The sequence below is a fragment of the Melozone crissalis genome, unplaced genomic scaffold (genome assembly GCF_028551555.1).
Source record: "Melozone crissalis strain CALT ecotype California unplaced genomic scaffold, PUWL_Pcris_2 ptg000025l_1, whole genome shotgun sequence".
In the NCBI taxonomy this organism is placed as follows: Eukaryota; Metazoa; Chordata; class Aves; order Passeriformes; family Passerellidae; genus Melozone; species Melozone crissalis.
In genome coordinates, this window is record NW_026535803.1 from 1 (window position 1) to 21,526 (window position 21,526).

A 21,526-nucleotide genomic window follows, 5' to 3' on the forward strand; every position below is an offset into this window, starting at 1 on the left:
ACATTCGATTGCAAGCTGTTTTGGATAACTTTCTTTCTCTTCTTGCAAAACACACGGCAGACCTCCGTGCAGCCTCTAGAAGACCATGGGAGGTGTTTTTTGTGCTGGCAAAGTTTCTCCTTGCCAGACAGAGTGGAAAAGCTTTTTGCTAAGATGTAGACGAGAAGAGAGGCTAAAGACGAAGGTACGGTGCTCTGCAGAGCTAAGCACCGCTCCCGGACGTCTTTCGGCAGAAGGCGCACACCGCAGAGCACTGTGAGCGGCAGAATCGTCTTTGCGCGAAGAAGCAGCTTCTTCGTCTCCGGGAGCCGGAGAGAGCGGCAACTTGGCAAAGGTGATGAAACAAGCTGTACAACACTGCGATTGTGTGCGCAGCTTGCCAACTGAGAGAAAACAGTACCTGACCACTCTCCTGCCTTTTCTATTCACATGAACATTCGATTGCAAGCTGTTTTGGACAACTTTCTTTCTCTTCTTGCAAAACACTCGGCAGACCTCCGTGCAGCCTCTAGAACACGATGGGAGATGTTTTTTGTGCTGGCACAGTTTCTCCTTGCCAGACAGAGTGGAAAAGCTTTTTGCTAAGATGTAGACGAGAAGAGAGGCTAAAGACGAAGGTACGGTGCTCTGCAGAGCTAAGCACCGCTCCCGGACCTCTTTCGGCAGAAGGCGCACACCGCAGAGCACTGTGAGCGGCAGAATCGTCTTTGCGCGAAGAAGCAGCTTCTTCGTCTCCGGGAGCCGGAGAGAGCGGGCAACTTCGCAAAGGTGATGAAACAAGCTGTACAACACTGCGATTGTGTGCGCAGCTTGCCAACTGAGAGAAAACAGTACCTGACCACTCTCCTGCCTTTTCTATTCACATGAACATTCGATTGCAAGCTGTTTTGGACAACTTTCTTTCTCTTCTTGCAAAACACTCGGCAGACCTCCGTGCAGCCTCTAGAACACGATGGGAGATGTTTTTTGTGCTGGCACAGTTTCTCCTTGCCAGACAGAGTGGAAAAGCTTTTTGCTAAGATGTAGACGAGAAGAGAGGCTAAAGACGAAGGTACGGTGCTCTGCAGAGCTAAGCACCGCTCCCGGACGTCTTTCGGCAGAAGGCGCACACCGCAGAGCACTGTGAGCGGCAGAATCGTCTTTGCGCGAAGAAGCAGCTTCTTCGTCTCCGGGAGCCGCAGAGAGCGGCAGCTTCGCAAAGGTGATGAAACAAGCTGTACAACACTGCGATTGTGTGCGCAGCTTGCCAAGTGAGAGAAAACATTACCTGAACACTCTCCTGCCTTTTCTATTCACATGAACATTCGATTGCAAGCTGTTTTGGACAACTTTCTTTCTCTTCTTGCAAAACACTCGGCAGACCTCCGTGCAGCCTCTAGAACACGATGGGAGATGTTTTCTGTGCTGGCAGAGTTTCTCCTTGCCAGACAGAGTGGAAAAGCTTTTTGCTAAGATGTAGACAAGAAGAGAGGCTAAAGACGAAGGTACGGTGCTCTGCAGAGCTAAGCACCGCTCCCGGATATCTTTCGGCAGAAGGCGCACACCGCAGAGCACTGTGAGCGGCAGAATCGTCTTTGCGCGAAGAAGCAGCTTCTTCGTCTCCGGGAGCCGGAGAGAGCGGCAACTTCGCAAAGGTGATGAAACAAGCTGTACAACACTGCGATTGTGTGCGCAGCTTGCCAACTGTGAGCAAACAGTACCTGACCACTCTCCTGCCTTTTCTATTCACATGAACATTCGATTGCAAGCTGTTTTGGACAACTTTCCTTCTCTTCTTGCAAAACACTCGGCAGACCTCCGTGCAGCCTCTAGAACACGATGGGAGATGTTTTGTGTGCTGGCACAGTTTCTCCTTGCCAGACAGAGTGGAAAAGCTTTTTGCTAAGATGTAGACGAGAAGAGAGGCTAAAGAAGCAGGTATGGTGCTCTGCAGAGCTAAGCACAGCTCCCGGGCCTCTTTCGGCAGTAGGCGCACACCGAAGAGCACTGTGAGCGGCAGAATCTTCTTTGCGCGAAGAAGCAGCTTCTTCGTCTCCGGGAGCCGGAGAGAGCGGCAACTTCGCAAAGGTGATGAAACAAGCTGTACAACACTGCGATTGTGTGCGCAGCTTGCCAAGTGAGAGAAAACAGTACCTGACCACTCTCCTGCCTTTTCTATTCACATGAACATTCGATTGCAAGCTGTTTTGGACAACTTTCTTTCTCTTCTTGCAAAACACTCGGCAGACGCCCGTGCAGCCTCTAGAACACGATGGGAGATGTTTTCTGTGCTGGCACAGTTTCTCCTTGCCAGACAGAGTGAAAAAGCTTTTTGCTAAGATGTAGATGAGAAGAGAGGCTAAAGACGAAGGTACGGTGCTCTGCAGAGCTAAGCACCGCTCCCGGACCTCTTTCGGCAGAAGGCGCACACTGCAGAGCACTGTGAGCGGCAGAATCGTCTTTGCGCGAAGAAGCAGCTTCTTCGTCTCCGGGAGCCGGAGAGAGCGGCAACTTCGCAAAGGTGATGAAACAAGCTGTACAACACTGCGATTGTGTGCGCAGCTTGCCAACTGAGAGAAAACAGTACCTGACCACTCTCCTGCCTTTTCTATTCACATGAACATTCGATTGCAAGCTGTTTTGGACAACTTTCCTTCTGTTCTTGCAAAACACTCGGCAGACCTCCGTGCAGCCTCTAGAACACGATGGGAGATGTTTTCTGTGCTGGCACAGTTTGTCCTTGCCAGACAGAGTGGAAAAGCTTTTTGCTAAGATGTAGACGAGAAGAGAGGCTAAAGACGAAGGTACGGTGCTCTGCAGAGCACCGCACAGCTCCCTGGCCTTTTTCGGCAGAAGACGCACACCACAGAGCACTGTGAGCGGCAGAATCGTCTTTGCGCGAAGAAGCAGCTTCTTCGTCTCCGGGAGCCGGAGAGAGCGGCAACTTCGCAAAGGTGATGAAACAAGCTGTACAACACTGCGATTGTGTGAGCAGCTTGCCAACTGAGAGAAAACAGTACCTGACCACTCTCCTGCCTTTTCTATTCACATGAACATTCGATTGCAAGCTGTTTTGGACAACTTTCCTTCTGTTCTTGCAAAACACTCGGCAGACCTCCGTGCAGCCTCTAGAACACGATGGGAGATGTTTTTTGTGCTGGCACAGTTTCTCCTTGCCAGACAGAGTGGAAAAGCTTTTTGCTAAGATGTAGACGAGAAGAGAGGCTAAAGAAGCAGGTATGGTGCTCTGCAGAGCTAAGCACATCTCCCAGACCTCCTTCGGCACAAGGCGCACACCGCAGGGCACAGTGATCGGCAGAATCGTCTTTGCGCGAAGAAGCAGCTTCTTCGTCTCCGGGAGCCGGAGAGAGCGGCAACTTGGCAAAGGTGATGAAACAAGCTGTACAACACTGCGATTGTGTGCGCAGCTTGCCAACTGAGAGAAAACAGTACCTGACCACTCTCCTGCCTTTTCTATTCACATGAACATTCGATTGCAAGCTGTTTTGGACAACTTTCTTTCTCTTCTTGCAAAACACTCGGCAGACCTCCGTGCAGCCTCTAGAACACGATGGGAGATGTTTTTTGTGCTGGCACAGTTTCTCCTTGCCAGACAGAGTGGAAAAGCTTTTTGCTAAGATGTAGACGAGAAGAGAGGCTAAAGACGAGGGTACGGTGCTCTGCAGAGCTAAGCACAGCTCCCGGACCTCTTTCGGCAGAAGGCGCACACCGCAGAGCACTGTGAGCGGCAGAATCGTCTTTGCACGAAGAAGCAGCTTCTTCGTCTCCGGGAGCCGGAGAGAGCGGCAACTTCGCAAAGGTGATGAAACAAGCTGTACAACACTGCGATTGTGTGCGCAGCTTGCCAACTGAGAGAAAACAATACCTGACCACTCTCCTGCCTTTTTTATTCACATGAACATTCGATTGCAAGCTGTTTTGGATAACTTTCTTTCTCTTCTTGCAAAACACACGGCAGACCTCCGTGCAGCCTCTAGAAGACCATGGGAGGTGTTTTTTGTGCTGGCAAAGTTTCTCCTTGCCAGACAGAGTGGAAAAGCTTTTTGCTAAGATGTAGACGAGAAGAGAGGCTAAAGACGAAGGTACGGTGCTCTGCAGAGCTAAGCACCGCTCCCGGACGTCTTTCGGCAGAAGGCGCACACCGCAGAGCACTGTGAGCGGCAGAATCGTCTTTGCGCGAAGAAGCAGCTTCTTCGTCTCCGGGAGCCGGAGAGAGCGGCAACTTGGCAAAGGTGATGAAACAAGCTGTACAACACTGCGATTGTGTGCGCAGCTTGCCAACTGAGAGAAAACAGTACCTGACCACTCTCCTGCCTTTTCTATTCACATGAACATTCGATTGCAAGCTGTTTTGGACAACTTTATTTCTCTTCTTGCAAAACACTCGGCAGACCCCCGTGCAGCCTCTAGAACACGATGGGAGATGTTTTCTGTGCTGGCACAGTTTCTCCTTGCCAGACAGAGTGAAAAAGCTTTTTGCTAAGATGTAGATGGGAAGAGAGGCTAAAGACGAAGGTACGGTGCTCTGCAGAGCTAAGCACCGCTCCCGGACCTCTTTCGGCAGAAGGCGCACACTGCAGAGCACTGTGAGCGGCAGAATCGTCTTTGCGCGAAGAAGCAGCTTCTTCGTCTCCGGGAGCCGGAGAGAGCGGCAACTTCGCAAAGGTGATGAAACAAGCTGTACAACACTGCGATTGTGTGCGCAGCTTGCCAACTGAGAGAAAACAGTACCTGACCACTCTCCTGCCTTTTCTATTCACATGAACATTCGATTGCAAGCTGTTTTGGACAACTTTCCTTCTGTTCTTGCAAAACACTCGGCAGACCTCCGTGCAGCCTCTAGAACACGATGGGAGATGTTTTGTGTGCTGGCACAGTTTCTCCTTGCCAGACAGAGTGGAAAATCTTTTTGCTAAGATGTAGACGAGAAGAGAGGCTAAAGACGAAGGTACGGTGCTCTGCAGAGCACCGCACAGCTCCCTGGCCTTTTTCGGCAGAAGACGCACACCACAGAGCACTGTGAGCGGCAGAATCGTCTTTGCGCGAAGAAGCAGCTTCTTCGTCTCCGGGAGCCGGAGAGAGCGGCAACTTCGCAAAGGTGATGAAACAAGCTGTACAACACTGCGATTGTGTGAGCAGCTTGCCAACTGTGAGAAAACAGTACCTGACCACTCTCCTGCCTTTTCTATTCACATGAACATTCGATTGCAAGCTGTTTTGGACAACTTTCCTTCTGTTCTTGCAAAACACTCGGCAGACCTCCGTGCAGCCTCTAGAACACGATGGGAGATGTTTTTTGTGCTGGCACAGTTTCTCCTTGCCAGACAGAGTGGAAAAGCTTTTTGCTAAGATGTAGACGAGAAGAGAGGCTAGAGAAGCAGGTATGGTGCTCTGCAGAGCTAAGCACATCTCCCAGACCTCCTTCGGCACAAGGCGCACACCGCAGGGCACAGTGATCGGCAGAATCGTCTTTGCGCGAAGAAGCAGCTTCTTCGTCTCCGGGAGCCGGAGAGAGCGGCAACTTGGCAAAGGTGATGAAACAAGCTGTACAACACTGCGATTGTGTGCGCAGCTTGCCAACTGAGAGAAAACAGTACCTGACCACTCTCCTGCCTTTTCTATTCACATGAACATTCGATTGCAAGCTGTTTTGGACAACTTTCTTTCTCTTCTTGCAAAACACTCGGCAGACCTCCGTGCAGCCTCTAGAACACGATGGGAGATGTTTTTTGTGCTGGCACAGTTTCTCCTTTCCAGACAGAGTGGAAAAGCTTTTTGCTAATATGTAGACGAGAAGAGAGGCTAAAGACGAGGGTACGGAGCTCTGCAGAGCTAAGCACAGCTCCCGGACCTCTTTCGGCAGAAGGCGCACACCGCAGAGCACTGTGAGCGGCAGAATCGTCTTTGCACGAAGAAGCAGCTTCTTCGTCTCCGGGAGCCGGAGAGAGCGGCAACTTCGCAAAGGTGATGAAACAAGCTGTACAACACTGCGATTGTGTGCGCAGCTTGCCAACTGAGAGAAAACAATACCTGACCACTCTCCTGCCTTTTTTATTCACATGAACATTCGATTGCAAGCTGTTTTGGATAACTTTCTTTCTCTTCTTGCAAAACACACGGCAGACCTCCGTGCAGCCTCTAGAAGACCATGGGAGATGTTTTTTGTGCTGGCAAAGTTTCTCCTTGCCAGACAGAGTGGAAAAGCTTTTTGCTAAGATGTAGACGAGAAGAGAGGCTAAAGACGAAGGTACGGTGCTCTGCAGAGCTAAGCACCGCTCCCGGATGTCTTTCGGCAGAAGGCGCACACCGCAGAGCACTGTGAGCGGCAGAATCGTCTTTGCGCGAAGAAGCAGCTTCTTCGTCTCCGGGAGCCGGAGAGAGCGGCAACTTGGCAAAGGTGATGAAACAAGCTGTACAACACTGCGATTGTGTGCGCAGCTTGCCAACTGAGAGAAAACAGTACCTGACCACTCTCCTGCCTTTTCTATTCACATGAACATTCGATTGCAAGCTGTTTTGGACAACTTTCTTTCTCTTCTTGCAAAACACTCGGCAGACCTCCGTGCAGCCTCTAGAACACGATGGGAGATGTTTTTTGTGCTGGCACAGTTTCTCCTTGCCAGACAGAGTGGAAAAGCTTTTTGCTAAGATGTAGACGAGAAGAGAGGCTAAAGACGAATGTACGGTGCTCTGCAGAGCTAAGCACCGCTCCCGGACCTCTTTCGGCAGAAGGCGCACACCGCAGAGCACTGTGAGCGGCAGAATCGTCTTTGCGCGAAGAAGCAGCTTCTTCGTCTCCGGGAGCCGGAGAGAGCGGCAACTTCGCAAAGGTGATGAAACAAGCTGTACAACACTGCGATTGTGTGCGCAGCTTGCCAACTGAGAGAAAACAGTACCTGACCACTCTCCTGCCTTTTCTATTCACATGAACATTCGATTGCAAGCTGTTTTGGACAACTTTCTTTCTCTTCTTGCAAAACACTCGGCAGACCTCCGTGCAGCCTCTAGAACACGATGGGAGATGTTTTCTGTGCTGGCACAGTTTCTCCTTGCCAGACAGAGTGGAAAAGCTTTTTGCTAAGATGTAGACGAGAAGAGAGGCTAAAGACGAAGGTACGGTGCTCTGCAGAGCTAAGCACCGCTCCCGGATGTCTTTCGGCAGAAGGCGCACACCGCAGAGCACTGTGAGCGGCAGAATCGTCTTTGCGCGAAGAAGCAGCTTCTTCGTCTCCGGGAGCCGGAGAGAGCGGCAACTTCGCAAAGGTGATGAAACAAGCTGTACAACACTGCGATTGTGTGCGCAGCTTGCCAACTGTGAGCAAACAGTACCTGACCACTCTCCTGCCTTTTCTATTCACATGAACATTCGATTGCAAGCTGTTTTGGACAACTTTCCTTCTCTTCTTGCAAAACACTCGGCAGACCTCCGTGCAGCCTCTAGAACACGATGGGAGATGTTTTGTGTGCTGGCACAGTTTGTCCTTGCCAGACAGAGTGGAAAAGCTTTTAGCTAAGATGTAGACCAGAAGCGAGGCTAAAGAAGCACGTATGGTACTCTGCAGAGCTAAGCATCGCTCCCGGACCTCTTTCGGCAGAAGGCGCACACCGCAGAGCACTGTGAGCGGCAGAATCGTCTTTGCGCGAAGAAGCAGCTTCTTCGTCTCCGGGAGCCGGAGAGAGCGGCAACTTCGCGAAGGTGATGAAATAAGCTGTACAACACTGCGATTGTGTGCGCAGCTTGCCAACTGAGAGAAAACAGTACCTGACCACTCTCCTGCCTTTTCTATTCACATGAACATTCGATTGCAAGCTGTTTTGGACAACTTTCTTTCTCTTCTTGCAAAACACTCGGCAGACCTCCGTGCAGCCTCTAGAACACGATGGGAGATGTTTTCTGTGCTGGCACAGTTTCTCCTTGCCAGACAGAGTGGAAAAGCTTTTTGCTAAGATGTAGACGAGAAGAGAGGCTAAAGACGAAGGTACGGTGCTCTGCAGAGCTAAGGACCGCTCCCGTGCCTCTTTCGGCAGAAGGCGCACGCTGCAGAGCACTGTGAGCGGAAGAATCGTCTTTGCGCGAAGAAGCAGCTTCTTCGTCTCCGGGAGCCGGAGAGAGCGGCAACTTCGCAAAGGTGATGAAACAAGCTGTACAACACTGCGATTCTGTGCGCAGCTTGCCAACTGAGAGAAAACAGTACCTGACCACTCTCCTGCCTTTTCTATTCACATGAACATTCGATTGCAAGCTGTTTTGGACAACTTTCCTTCTCTTCTTGCAAAACACTCGGCAGACCTCCGTGAAGCCTCTAGAACACGATGGGAGATGTTTTGTGTGCTGGCACAGTTTGTCCTTGCCAGACAGAGTGGAAAAGCTTTTTGCTAAGATGTAGACGAGAAGAGAGGCTAAAGACGAAGGTACGGTGCTCTGCAGAGCACCGCACAGCTCCCGGGCCTCTTTCAGCAGAAGGCGCACACTGCAGAGCACTGTGAGCGGCAGAATCGTCTTTGCGCGAAGAAGCAGCTTCTTCGTCTCCGGGAGCCGGAGAGAGCGGCAACTTCGCAAAGGTGATGAAACAAGCTGTACAACACTGCGATTGTGTGAGCAGCTTGCCAAGTGAGAGAAAACAGTACCTGACCACTCTCCTGCCTTTTCTATTCACATGAACATTCGATTGCAAGCTGTTTTGGACAACTTTCCTTCTGTTCTTGCAAAACACTCGGCAGACCTCCGTGCAGCCTCTAGAACACGATGGGAGATGTTTTTTGTGCTGGCACAGTTTCTCCTTGCCAGACAGAGTGGAAAAGCTTTTTGCTAAGATGTAGACGAGAAGAGAGGCTAAAGACGAAGGTACGGTGCTCTGCAGAGCTAAGCACCGCTCCCGGACGTCTTTCGGCAGAAGGCGCACACCGCAGAGCACTGTGAGCGGCAGAATCGTCTTTGCGCGAAGAAGCAGCTTCTTCGTCTCCGGGAGCCGCAGAGAGCGGCAGCTTCGCAAAGGTGATGAAACAAGCTGTACAACACTGCGATTGTGTGCGCAGCTTGCCAAGTGAGAGAAAACATTACCTGAACACTCTCCTGCCTTTTCTATTCACATGAACATTCGATTGCAAGCTGTTTTGGACAACTTTCTTTCTCTTCTTGCAAAACACTCGGCAGACCTCCGTGCAGCCTCTAGAACACGATGGGAGATGTTTTCTGTGCTGGCAGAGTTTCTCCTTGCCAGACAGAGTGGAAAAGCTTTTTGCTAAGATGTAGACGAGAAGAGAGGCTAAAGACGAAGGTACGGTGCTCTGCAGAGCTAAGCACCGCTCCCGGGCCTCTTTCGGCAGAAGGCGCACACCGCAGAGCACTGTGAGCGGCAGAATCGTCTTTGCGCGAAGAAGCAGCTTCTTCGTCGCCGGGAGCCGGAGAGAGCGGCAACTTCGCAAAGGTGATGAAACAAGCTGTACAACACTGCGATTGTGTGCGCAGCTTGCCAACTGAGAGAAAACAGTACCTGACCACTCTCCTGCCTTTTCTATTCACATGAACATTCGATTGCAAGCTGTTTTGGACAACTTTCTTTCTCTTCTTGCAAAACACTCGGCAGACCTCCGTGCAGCCTCTAGAACACGATGGGAGATGTTTTCTGTGCTGGCAAAGATTCTCCTTGCCAGACAGAGTGGAAAAGCTTTTTGCTAAGATGTAGACAAGAAGAGAGGCTAAAGACGAAGGTACGGTGCTCTGCAGAGCTAAGCACCGCTCCCGGATATCTTTCGGCAGAAGGCGCACACCGCAGAGCACTGTGAGCGGCAGAATCGTCTTTGCGCGAAGAAGCAGCTTCTTCGTCTCCGGGAGCCGGAGAGAGCGGCAACTTCGCAAAGGTGATGAAACAAGCTGTACAACACTGCGATTGTGTGCGCAGCTTGCCAACTGTGAGCAAACAGTACCTGACCACTCTCCTGCCTTTTCTATTCACATGAACATTCGATTGCAAGCTGTTTTGGACAACTTTCTTTCTCTTCTTGCAAAACACTCGGCAGACCTCCGTGCAGCCTCTAGAACACGATGGGAGATGTTTTGTGTGCTGGCACAGTTTCTCCTTGCCAGACAGAGTGGAAAAGCTTTTTGCTAAGATGTAGACGAGAAGAGAGGCTAAAGAAGCAGGTATGGTGCTCTGCAGAGCTAAGCACAGCTCCCGGGCCTCTTTCGGCAGTAGGCGCACACCGAAGAGCACTGTGAGCGGCAGAATCTTCTTTGCGCGAAGAAGCAGCTTCTTCGTCTCCGGGAGCCGGAGAGAGCGGCAACTTCGCAAAGGTGATGAAACAAGCTGTACAACACTGCGATTGTGTGCGCAGCTTGCCAAGTGAGAGAAAACAGTACCTGACCACTCTCCTGCCTTTTCTATTCACATGAACATTCGATTGCAAGCTGTTTTGGACAACTTTATTTCTCTTCTTGCAAAACACTCGGCAGACCCCCGTGCAGCCTCTAGAACACGATGGGAGATGTTTTCTGTGCTGGCACAGTTTCTCCTTGCCAGACAGAGTGAAAAAGCTTTTTGCTAAGATGTAGATGAGAAGAGAGGCTAAAGACGAAGGTACGGTGCTCTGCAGAGCTAAGCACCGCTCCCGGACCTCTTTCGGCAGAAGGCGCACACTGCAGAGCACTGTGAGCGGCAGAATCGTCTTTGCGTGAAGAAGCAGCTTCTTCGTCTCCGGGAGCCGGAGAGAGCGGCAACTTCGCAAAGGTGATGAAACAAGCTGTACAACACTGCGATTGTGTGCGCAGCTTGCCAACTGAGAGAAAACAGTACCTGACCACTCTCCTGCCTTTTCTATTCACATGAACATTCGATTGCAAGCTGTTTTGGACAACTTTCCTTCTGTTCTTGCAAAACACTCGGCAGACCTCCGTGCAGCCTCTAGAACACGATGGGAGATGTTTTCTGTGCTGGCACAGTTTGTCCTTGCCAGACAGAGTGGAAAAGCTTTTTGCTAAGATGTAGACGAGAAGAGAGGCTAAAGACGAAGGTACGGTGCTCTGCAGAGCACCGCACAGCTCCCTGGCCTTTTTCGGCAGAAGACGCACACCACAGAGCACTGTGAGCGGCAGAATCGTCTTTGCGCGAAGAAGCAGCTTCTTCGTCTCCGGGAGCCGGAGAGAGCGGCAACTTCGCAAAGGTGATGAAACAAGCTGTACAACACTGCGATTGTGTGAGCAGCTTGCCAACTGAGAGAAAACAGTACCTGACCACTCTCCTGCCTTTTCTATTCACATGAACATTCGATTGCAAGCTGTTTTGGACAACTTTCCTTCTGTTCTTGCAAAACACTCGGCAGACCTCCGTGCAGCCTCTAGAACACGATGGGAGATGTTTTTTGTGCTGGCACAGTTTCTCCTTGCCAGACAGAGTGGAAAAGCTTTTTGCTGAGATGTAGACGAGAAGAGAGGCTAAAGAAGCAGGTATGGTGCTCTGCAGAGCTAAGCAAATCTCCCAGACCTCCTTCGGCACAAGGCGCACACCGCAGGGCACAGTGATCGGCAGAATCGTCTTTGCGCGAAGAAGCAGCTTCTTCGTCTCCGGGAGCCGGAGAGAGCGGCAACTTGGCAAAGGTGATGAAACAAGCTGTACAACACTGCGATTGTGTGCGCAGCTTGCCAACTGAGAGAAAACAGTACCTGACCACTCTCCTGCCTTTTCTATTCACATGAACATTCGATTGCAAGCTGTTTTGGACAACTTTCTTTCTCTTCTTGCAAAACACTCGGCAGACCTCCGTGCAGCCTCTAGAACACGATGGGAGATGTTTTTTGTGCTGGCACAGTTTCTCCTTGCCAGACAGAGTGGAAAAGCTTTTTGCTAAGATGTAGACGAGAAGAGAGGCTAAAGACGAGGGTACGGTGCTCTGCAGAGCTAAGCACAGCTCCCGGACCTCTTTCGGCAGAAGGCGCACACCGCAGAGCACTGTGAGCGGCAGAATCGTCTTTGCACGAAGAAGCAGCTTCTTCGTCTCCGGGAGCCGGAGAGAGCGGCAACTTCGCAAAGGTGATGAAACAAGCTGTACAACACTGCGATTGTGTGCGCAGCTTGCCAACTGAGAGAAAACAATACCTGACCACTCTCCTGCCTTTTTTATTCACATGAACATTCGATTGCAAGCTGTTTTGGATAACTTTCTTTCTCTTCTTGCAAAACACACGGCAGACCTCCGTGCAGCCTCTAGAAGACCATGGGAGGTGTTTTTTGTGCTGGCAAAGTTTCTCCTTGCCAGACAGAGTGGAAAAGCTTTTTGCTAAGATGTAGACGAGAAGAGAGGCTAAAGACGAAGGTACGGTGCTCTGCAGAGCTAAGCACCGCTCCCGGACGTCTTTCGGCAGAAGGCGCACACCGCAGAGCACTGTGAGCGGCAGAATCGTCTTTGCGCGAAGAAGCAGCTTCTTCGTCTCCGGGAGCCGGAGAGAGCGGCAACTTGGCAAAGGTGATGAAACAAGCTGTACAACACTGCGATTGTGTGCGCAGCTTGCCAACTGAGAGAAAACAGTACCTGACCACTCTCCTGCCTTTTCTATTCACATGAACATTCGATTGCAAGCTGTTTTGGACAACTTTCTTTCTCTTCTTGCAAAACACTCGGCAGACCTCCGTGCAGCCTCTAGAACACGATGGGAGATGTTTTTTGTGCTGGCACAGTTTCTCCTTGCCAGACAGAGTGGAAAAGCTTTTTGCTAAGATGTAGACGAGAAGAGAGGCTAAAGACGAAGGTACGGTGCTCTGCAGAGCTAAGCACCGCTCCCGGACCTCTTTCGGCAGAAGGCGCACACCGCAGAGCACTGTGAGCGGCAGAATCGTCTTTGCGCGAAGAAGCAGCTTCTTCGTCTCCGGGAGCCGGAGAGAGCGGCAACTTCGCAAAGGTGATGAAACAAGCTGTACAACACTGCGATTGTGTGCGCAGCTTGCCAACTGAGAGAAAACAGTACCTGACCACTCTCCTGCCTTTTCTATTCACATGAACATTCGATTGCAAGCTGTTTTGGACAACTTTCTTTCTCTTCTTGCAAAACACTCGGCAGACCTCCGTGCAGCCTCTAGAACACGATGGGAGATGTTTTTTGTGCTGGCACAGTTTCTCCTTGCCAGACAGAGTGGAAAAGCTTTTTGCTAAGATGTAGACGAGAAGAGAGGCTAAAGACGAAGGTACGGTGCTCTGCAGAGCTAAGCACCGCTCCCGGACGTCTTTCGGCACAAGGCGCACACTGCAGAGCACTGTGAGCGGCAGAATCGTCTTTGCGCGAAGAAGCAGCTTCTTCGTCTCCGGGAGCCGCAGAGAGCGGCAGCTTCGCAAAGGTGATGAAACAAGCTGTACAACACTGCGATTGTGTGCGCAGCTTGCCAAGTGAGAGAAAACATTACCTGAACACTCTCCTGCCTTTTCTATTCACATGAACATTCGATTGCAAGCTGTTTTGGACAACTTTCTTTCTCTTCTTGCAAAACACTCGGCAGACCTCCGTGCAGCCTCTAGAACACGATGGGAGATGTTTTCTGTGCTGGCAGAGTTTCTCCTTGCCAGACAGAGTGGAAAAGCTTTTTGCTAAGATGTAGACAAGAAGAGAGGCTAAAGACGAAGGTACGGTGCTCTGCAGAGCTAAGCACCGCTCCCGGATATCTTTCGGCAGAAGGCGCACACCGCAGAGCACTGTGAGCGGCAGAATCGTCTTTGCGCGAAGAAGCAGCTTCTTCGTCTCCGGGAGCCGGAGAGAGCGGCAACTTCGCAAAGGTGATGAAACAAGCTGTACAACACTGCGATTGTGTGCGCAGCTTGCCAACTGTGAGCAAACAGTACCTGACCACTCTCCTGCCTTTTCTATTCACATGAACATTCGATTGCAAGCTGTTTTGGACAACTTTCCTTCTCTTCTTGCAAAACACTCGGCAGACCTCCGTGCAGCCTCTAGAACACGATGGGAGATGTTTTGTGTGCTGGCACAGTTTCTCCTTGCCAGACAGAGTGGAAAAGCTTTTTGCTAAGATGTAGACGAGAAGAGAGGCTAAAGAAGCAGGTATGGTGCTCTGCAGAGCTAAGCACAGCTCCCGGGCCTCTTTCGGCAGTAGGCGCACACCGAAGAGCACTGTGAGCGGCAGAATCTTCTTTGCGCGAAGAAGCAGCTTCTTCGTCTCCGGGAGCCGGAGAGAGCGGCAACTTCGCAAAGGTGATGAAACAAGCTGTACAACACTGCGATTGTGTGCGCAGCTTGCCAAGTGAGAGAAAACAGTACCTGACCACTCTCCTGCCTTTTCTATTCACATGAACATTCGATTGCAAGCTGTTTTGGACAACTTTCTTTCTCTTCTTGCAAAACACTCGGCAGACCCCCGTGCAGCCTCTAGAACACGATGGGAGATGTTTTCTGTGCTGGCACAGTTTCTCCTTGCCAGACAGAGTGAAAAAGCTTTTTGCTAAGATGTAGATGAGAAGAGAGGCTAAAGACGAAGGTACGGTGCTCTGCAGAGCTAAGCACCGCTCCCGGACCTCTTTCGGCAGAAGGCGCACACTGCAGAGCACTGTGAGCGGCAGAATCGTCTTTGCGCGAAGAAGCAGCTTCTTCGTCTCCGGGAGCCGGAGAGAGCGGCAACTTCGCAAAGGTGATGAAACAAGCTGTACAACACTGCGATTGTGTGCGCAGCTTGCCAACTGAGAGAAAACAGTACCTGACCACTCTCCTGCCTTTTCTATTCACATGAACATTCGATTGCAAGCTGTTTTGGACAACTTTCCTTCTGTTCTTGCAAAACACTCGGCAGACCTCCGTGCAGCCTCTAGAACACGATGGGAGATGTTTTCTGTGCTGGCACAGTTTGTCCTTGCCAGACAGAGTGGAAAAGCTTTTTGCTAAGATGTAGACGAGAAGAGAGGCTAAAGACGAAGGTACGGTGCTCTGCAGAGCACCGCACAGCTCCCTGGCCTTTTTCGGCAGAAGACGCACACCACAGAGCACTGTGAGCGGCAGAATCGTCTTTGCGCGAAGAAGCAGCTTCTTCGTCTCCGGGAGCCGGAGAGAGCGGCAACTTCGCAAAGGTGATGAAACAAGCTGTACAACACTGCGATTGTGTGAGCAGCTTGCCAACTGAGAGAAAACAGTACCTGACCACTCTCCTGCCTTTTCTATTCACATGAACATTCGATTGCAAGCTGTTTTGGACAACTTTCCTTCTGTTCTTGCAAAACACTCGGCAGACCTCCGTGCAGCCTCTAGAACACGATGGGAGATGTTTTTTGTGCTGGCACAGTTTCTCCTTGCCAGACAGAGTGGAAAAGCTTTTTGCTAAGATGTAGACGAGAAGAGAGGCTAAAGAAGCAGGTATGGTGCTCTGCAGAGCTAAGCACATCTCCCAGACCTCCTTCGGCACAAGGCGCACACCGCAGGGCACAGTGATCGGCCGAATCGTCTTTGCGCGAAGAAGCAGCTTCTTCGTCTCCGGGAGCCGGAGAGAGCGGCAACTTGGCAAAGGTGATGAAACAAGCTGTACAACACTGCGATTGTGTGCGCAGCTTGCCAACTGAGAGAAAACAGTACCTGACCACTCTCCTGCCTTTTCTATTCACATGAACATTCGATTGCAAGCTGTTTTGGACAACTTTCTTTCTCTTCTTGCAAAACACTCGGCAGACCTCCGTGCAGCCTCTAGAACACGATGGGAGATGTTTTTTGTGCTGGCACAGTTTCTCCTTGCCAGACAGAGTGGAAAAGCTTTTTGCTAAGATGTAGACGAGAAGAGAGGCTAAAGACGAGGGTACGGTGCTCTGCAGAGCTAAGCACAGCTCCCGGACCTCTTTCGGCAGAAGGCGCACACCGCAGAGCACTGTGAGCGGCAGAATCGTCTTTGCACGAAGAAGCAGCTTCTTCGTCTCCGGGAGCCGGAGAGAGCGGCAACTTCGCAAAGGTGATGAAACAAGCTGTACAACACTGCGATTGTGTGCGCAGCTTGCCAACTGAGAGAAAACAATACCTGACCACTCTCCTGCCTTTTTTATTCACATGAACATTCGATTGCAAGCTGTTTTGGATAACTTTCTTTCTCTTCTTGCAAAACACACGGCAGACCTCCGTGCAGCCTCTAGAAGACCATGGGAGGTGTTTTTTGTGCTGGCAAAGTTTCTCCTTGCCAGACAGAGTGGAAAAGCTTTTTGCTAAGATGTAGACGAGAAGAGAGGCTAAAGACGAAGGTACGGTGCTCTGCAGAGCTAAGCACCGCTCCCGGACGTCTTTCGGCAGAAGGCGCACACCGCAGAGCACTGTGAGCGGCAGAATCGTCTTTGCGCGAAGAAGCAGCTTCTTCGTCTCCGGGAGCCGGAGAGAGCGGCAACTTGGCAAAGGTGATGAAACAAGCTGTACAACACTGCGATTGTGTGCGCAGCTTGCCAACTGAGAGAAAACAGTACCTGACCACTCTCCTGCCTTTTCTATTCACATGAACATTCGATTGCAAGCTGTTTTGGACAACTTTCTTTCTCTTCTTGCAAAACACTCGGCAGACCTCCGTGCAGCCTCTAGAACACGATGGGAGATGTTTTTTGTGCTGGCACAGTTTCTCCTTGCCAGACAGAGTGGAAAAGCTTTTTGCTAAGATGTAGACGAGAAGAGAGGCTAAAGACGAAGGTACGGTGCTCTGCAGAGCTAAGCACCGCTCCCGGACCTCTTTCGGCAGAAGGCGCACACCGCAGAGCACTGTGAGCGGCAGAATCGTCTTTGCGCGAAGAAGCAGCTTCTTCGTCTCCGGGAGCCGGAGAGAGCGGCAACTTCGCAAAGGTGATGAAACAAGCTGTACAACACTGCGATTGTGTGCGCAGCTTGCCAACTGAGAGAAAACAGTACCTGACCACTCTCCTGCCTTTTCTATTCACATGAACATTCGATTGCAAGCTGTTTTGGACAACTTTCTTTCTCTTCTTGCAAAACACTCGGCAGGCCTCCGTGCAGCCTCTAGAACACGATGGGAGATGTTTTCTGTGCTGGCACAGTTTCTCCTTGCCAGACAGAGTGGAAAAGCTTTTTGCTAAGATGTAGACGAGAAGAGAGGCTAAAGACGAAGGTACGGTGCTCTGCAGAGCTAAGCACCGCTCCCGGATGTCTTTCGGCAGAAGGCGCACACCGCAGAGCACTGTGAGCGGCAGAATCGTCTTTGCGCGAAGAAGCAGCTTCTTCGTCTCCGGGAGCCGGAGAGAGCGGCAACTTGGCAAAGGTGATGAAACAAGCTGTACAACACTGCGATTGTGTGCGCAGCTTGCCAACTGAGAGAAAACAGTACCTGACCACTCTCCTGCCTTTTCTATTCACATGAACATTCGATTGCGAGCTGTTTTGGACAACTTTCCTTCTCTTCTTGCAAAACACTCGGCAGACCTCCGTGCAGCCTCTAGAACACGATGGGAGATGTTTTGTGTGCTGGCAAAGTTTGTCCTTGCCAGACAGAGTGGAAAAGCTTTTAGCTAAGATGTAGACGAGAAGCGAGGCTAAAGAAGCACGTATGGTACTCTGCAGAGCTAAGCATCGCTCCCGGACCTCTTTCGGCAGAAGGCGCACACCGCAGAGCACTGTGAGCGGCAGAATCGTCTTTGCGCGAAGAAGCAGCTTCTTCGTCTCCGGGAGCCAGAGAGAGCGGCAACTTCGCGAAGGTGATGAAATAAGCTGTACAACACTGCGATTGTGTGCGCAGCTTGCCAACTGAGAGAAAACAGTACCTGACCACTCTCCTGCCTTTTCTATTCACATGAACATTCGATTGCAAGCTGTTTTGGACAACTTTCTTTCTCTTCTTGCAAAACACTCGGCAGACCTCCGTGCAGCCTCTAGAACACGATGGGAGATGTTTTCTGTGCTGGCACAGTTTCTCCTTGCCAGACAGAGTGGAAAAGCTTTTTGCTAAGATGTAGACGAGAAGAGAGGCTAAAGACGAAGGTACGGTGCTCTGCAGAGCTAAGGACCGCTCCCGTGCCTCTTTCGGCAGAAGGCACACACCGCAGAGCACTGTGAGCGGAAGAATCGTCTTTGCGCGAAGAAGCAGCTTCTTCGTCTCCGGGAGCCGGAGAGAGCGGCAACTTCGCAAAGGTGATGAAACAAGCTGTACAACACTGCGATTGTGTGCGCAGCTTGCCAACTGAGAGAAAACAGTACCTGACCACTCTCCTGCCTTTTCTATTCACTTGAACATTCGATTGCAAGCTGTTTTGGACAACTTTCTTTCTCTTCTTGCAAAACACTCGGCAGACCTCCGTGCAGCCTCTAGAAGACGATGGGAGATGTTTTCTGTGCTGGCACAGTTTCTCCTTGCCAGACAGAGTGGAAAAGCTTTTTGCTAAGATGTAGACGAGAAGAGAGGCTAAAGACGAAGGTACGGTGCTCTGCAGAGCTAAGCACCGCTCCCGTGCGTCTTTCGGCAGATGGCGCACACCGCAGAGCACTGTGAGCGGCAGAATCGTCTTTGCGCGAAGAAGCAGCTTCTTCGTCTCCGGGAGCCGGAGAGAGCGGCAACTTCGCAAAGGTGATGAAACAAGCTGTACAAAACTGCGATTGTGTGCGCAGCTTGCCAAGTGAGAGAAAACCGTACCTGACAACTCTCCTGCCTTTTCTATTCATATGAACATTCGATTGCAAGCTGTTTTGGACAACTTTCTTTCTCTTCTTGCAAAACACTCGGCAGACCTCCGTGCAGCCTCTAGAACACGATGGGAGATGTTTTGTGTGCTGGCACAGTTTGTCCTTGCCAGACAGAGTGGAAAAGCTTTTTGCTAAGATGTAGACGAGAAGCGAGGCTAAAGAAGCACGTATGGTACTCTGCAGAGCTAAGCATCGCTCCCGGACCTCTTTCGGCAGAAGGCGCACACCGCAGAGCACAGTGAGCGGCAGAATCGTCTTTGCGCGAAGAAGCAGCTTCTTCGTCTCCGGGAGCCGGAGAGAGCGGCAACTTCGCAAAGGTGATGAAACAAGCTGTACAACACTGCGATTGTGTGCGCAGCTTGCCAAGTGAGAGAAAATAGTACCTGACCACTCTCCTGCATTTTCTATTCACTTGAACATTCGATTGCAAGCTGTTTTGGACAACTTTCTTTCTCTTCTTGCAAAACACTCGGCAGACCTCCGTGCAGCCTCTAGAACACGATGGGAGATGTTTTCTGTGCTGGCACAGTTTCTCCTTGCCAGACAGAGTGGAAAAGCTTTTTGCTAAGATGTAGACGAGAAGAGAGGCTAAAGACGAAGGTACGGTGCTCTGCAGAGCTAAGCACCGCTCCCGGGCCTCTTTCGGCAGAAGGCGCACACCGCAGAGCATTGTGAGCGGCAGAATCGTCTTTGCGCGAAGAAGCAGCTTCTTCGTCTCCGGCAGCCGGAGAGAGCGGCAACTTCGCAAAGGTGATGAAACAAGCTGTACAACACTGCGATTGTGTGCGCAGCTTGCCAACTGAGAGAAAACAGTACCTGACCACTCTCCTGCCTTTTCTATTCACATGAACATTCGATTGCAAGCTGTTTTGGACAACTTTCTTTCTCTTCTTGCAAAACACTCGGCAGACCTCCGTGCAGCCTCTAGAACACGATGGGAGATGTTTTCTGTGCTGGCACAGTTTCTCCTTGCCAGACAGAGTGGAAAAGCTTTTTGCTAAGATGTAGACGAGAAGAGAGGCTAAAGACGAAGGTACGGTGCTCTGCAGAGTTAAGGACCGCTCCCGTGCCTCATTCGGCAGAAGGCGCACACCGCAGAGCACTGTGAGCGTCAGAATCGTCTTTGCGCGAAGAAGCAGCTTCTTCGTCTCCGGCAGCCGGAGAGAGCGGCAACTTCGCAAAGGTGATGAAACAAGCTGTACAACACTGCGATTGTGTGCGCAGCTTGCCAAGTGAGAGAAAACAGTACCTGACCACTCTCCTGCCTTTTGTAATCACATGAACATTCGATTGCAAGCTGTTTTGGACAACTTTCTTTCTCTTCTTGCAAAACACTCGGCAGACCTCCGTGCAGCCTCTAGAACACGATGGGAGATGTTTTCTGTGCTGGCACAGTTTCTCCTTGCCAGACAGAGTGGAAAAGCTTTTTGCTAAGATGTAGACGAGAAGCGTGGCTAAAGAAGCACGTATGGTACTCTGCAGAGCTAAGCATCGCTCCCGGACTTCTTTCGGCAGAAGGCGCACACCGCAGAGCACAGTGAGCGGCAGAATCGTCTTTTCGCGAAGAATCAGCTTCTTCGTCTCCGGGAGCCGGAGAGAGCGGCAACTTTGCAAAGGTGATGAAACAAGCTGTACAACACTGCGATTGTGTGCGCAGCTTGCCAACTGAGAGAAAACAGTACCTGACCACTCTCCTGCCTTTTCTATTCACATGAACATTCGATTGCAAGCTGTTTTGGACAACTTTCCTTCTCTTCTTGCAAAACACTCGGCAGACCTCCGTGCAGCCTCTAGAACACGATGGGAGATGTTTTCTGTGCTGGCAAAGTTTCTCCTTGCCAGACAGAGTGGAAAAGTTTTTGCTAAGGTGTAGATGAGAAGAGAGGCTAAAGACGAAGGTACGGTGCTCTGCAGAGCTAAGCACCGCTCCCGGACCTCTTTCGGCAGAAGGCGCACACCGCAGAGCACAGTGATCGGCAGAATCGTCTTTGCGCGAAGAAGCAGCTTCTTCGTCTCCGGGAGCCGGAGAGAGCGGCAACTTTGCAAAGGTGATGAAACAAGCTGTACAACACTGCGATTGTGTGCGCAGCTTGCCAAGTGAGAGAAAACAGTACCTGACCACTCTCCTGCCTTTTCTATTCACATGAACATTCGATTGCAAGCTGTTTTGGACAACTTTCTTTCTCTTCTTGCAAAACACTCGGCAGACCTCCGTGCAGCCTCTAGAAGACGATGGGAGATGTTTTCTGTGCTGGCACAGTTTCTCCTTGCCAGACAGAGTGGAAAAGCTTTTTGCTAAGATGTAGACGAGAAGAGAGGCTAAAGACGAAGGTACGGTGCTCTGCAGAGCTAAGCACCGCTCCCGGACCTCTTTCGGCAGAAGGCGCACACCGCAGAGCACTGTGAGCGGCAGAATCGTCTTTGCGCGAAGAAGCAGCTTCTTCGTCTCCGGGAGCCGGAGAGAGCGGCAGCTTCGCAAAGGTGATGAAACAAGCTGTACACTGCGATTGTGTGCGCAGCTTGCCAAGTGAGAGAAAACATTACCTGACCACTCTCCTGCCTTTTCTATTCACATGAACATTCGATTGCAAGCTGTTTTGGACAACTTTCTTTCTCTTCTTGCAAAACACTCGGCAGACCTCCGTGCAGCCTCTAGAACACGATGGGAGAAATTCTCTGTGCTGGCACAGTTTCTCCTTGCCAGACAGAGTGGAAAAGCTTTTTGCTAAGATGTAGACGAGAAGAGAGGCTAAAGACGAAGGTACGGTGCTCTGCAGAGCTAAGCACCGCTCCCGGGCCTCTTTCGGCAGAAGACGCACACCGCAGAGCACTGTGAGCGGCAGAATCGTCTTTGCGCGAAGAAGCAGCTTCTTCGTCTCCGGGAGCCGG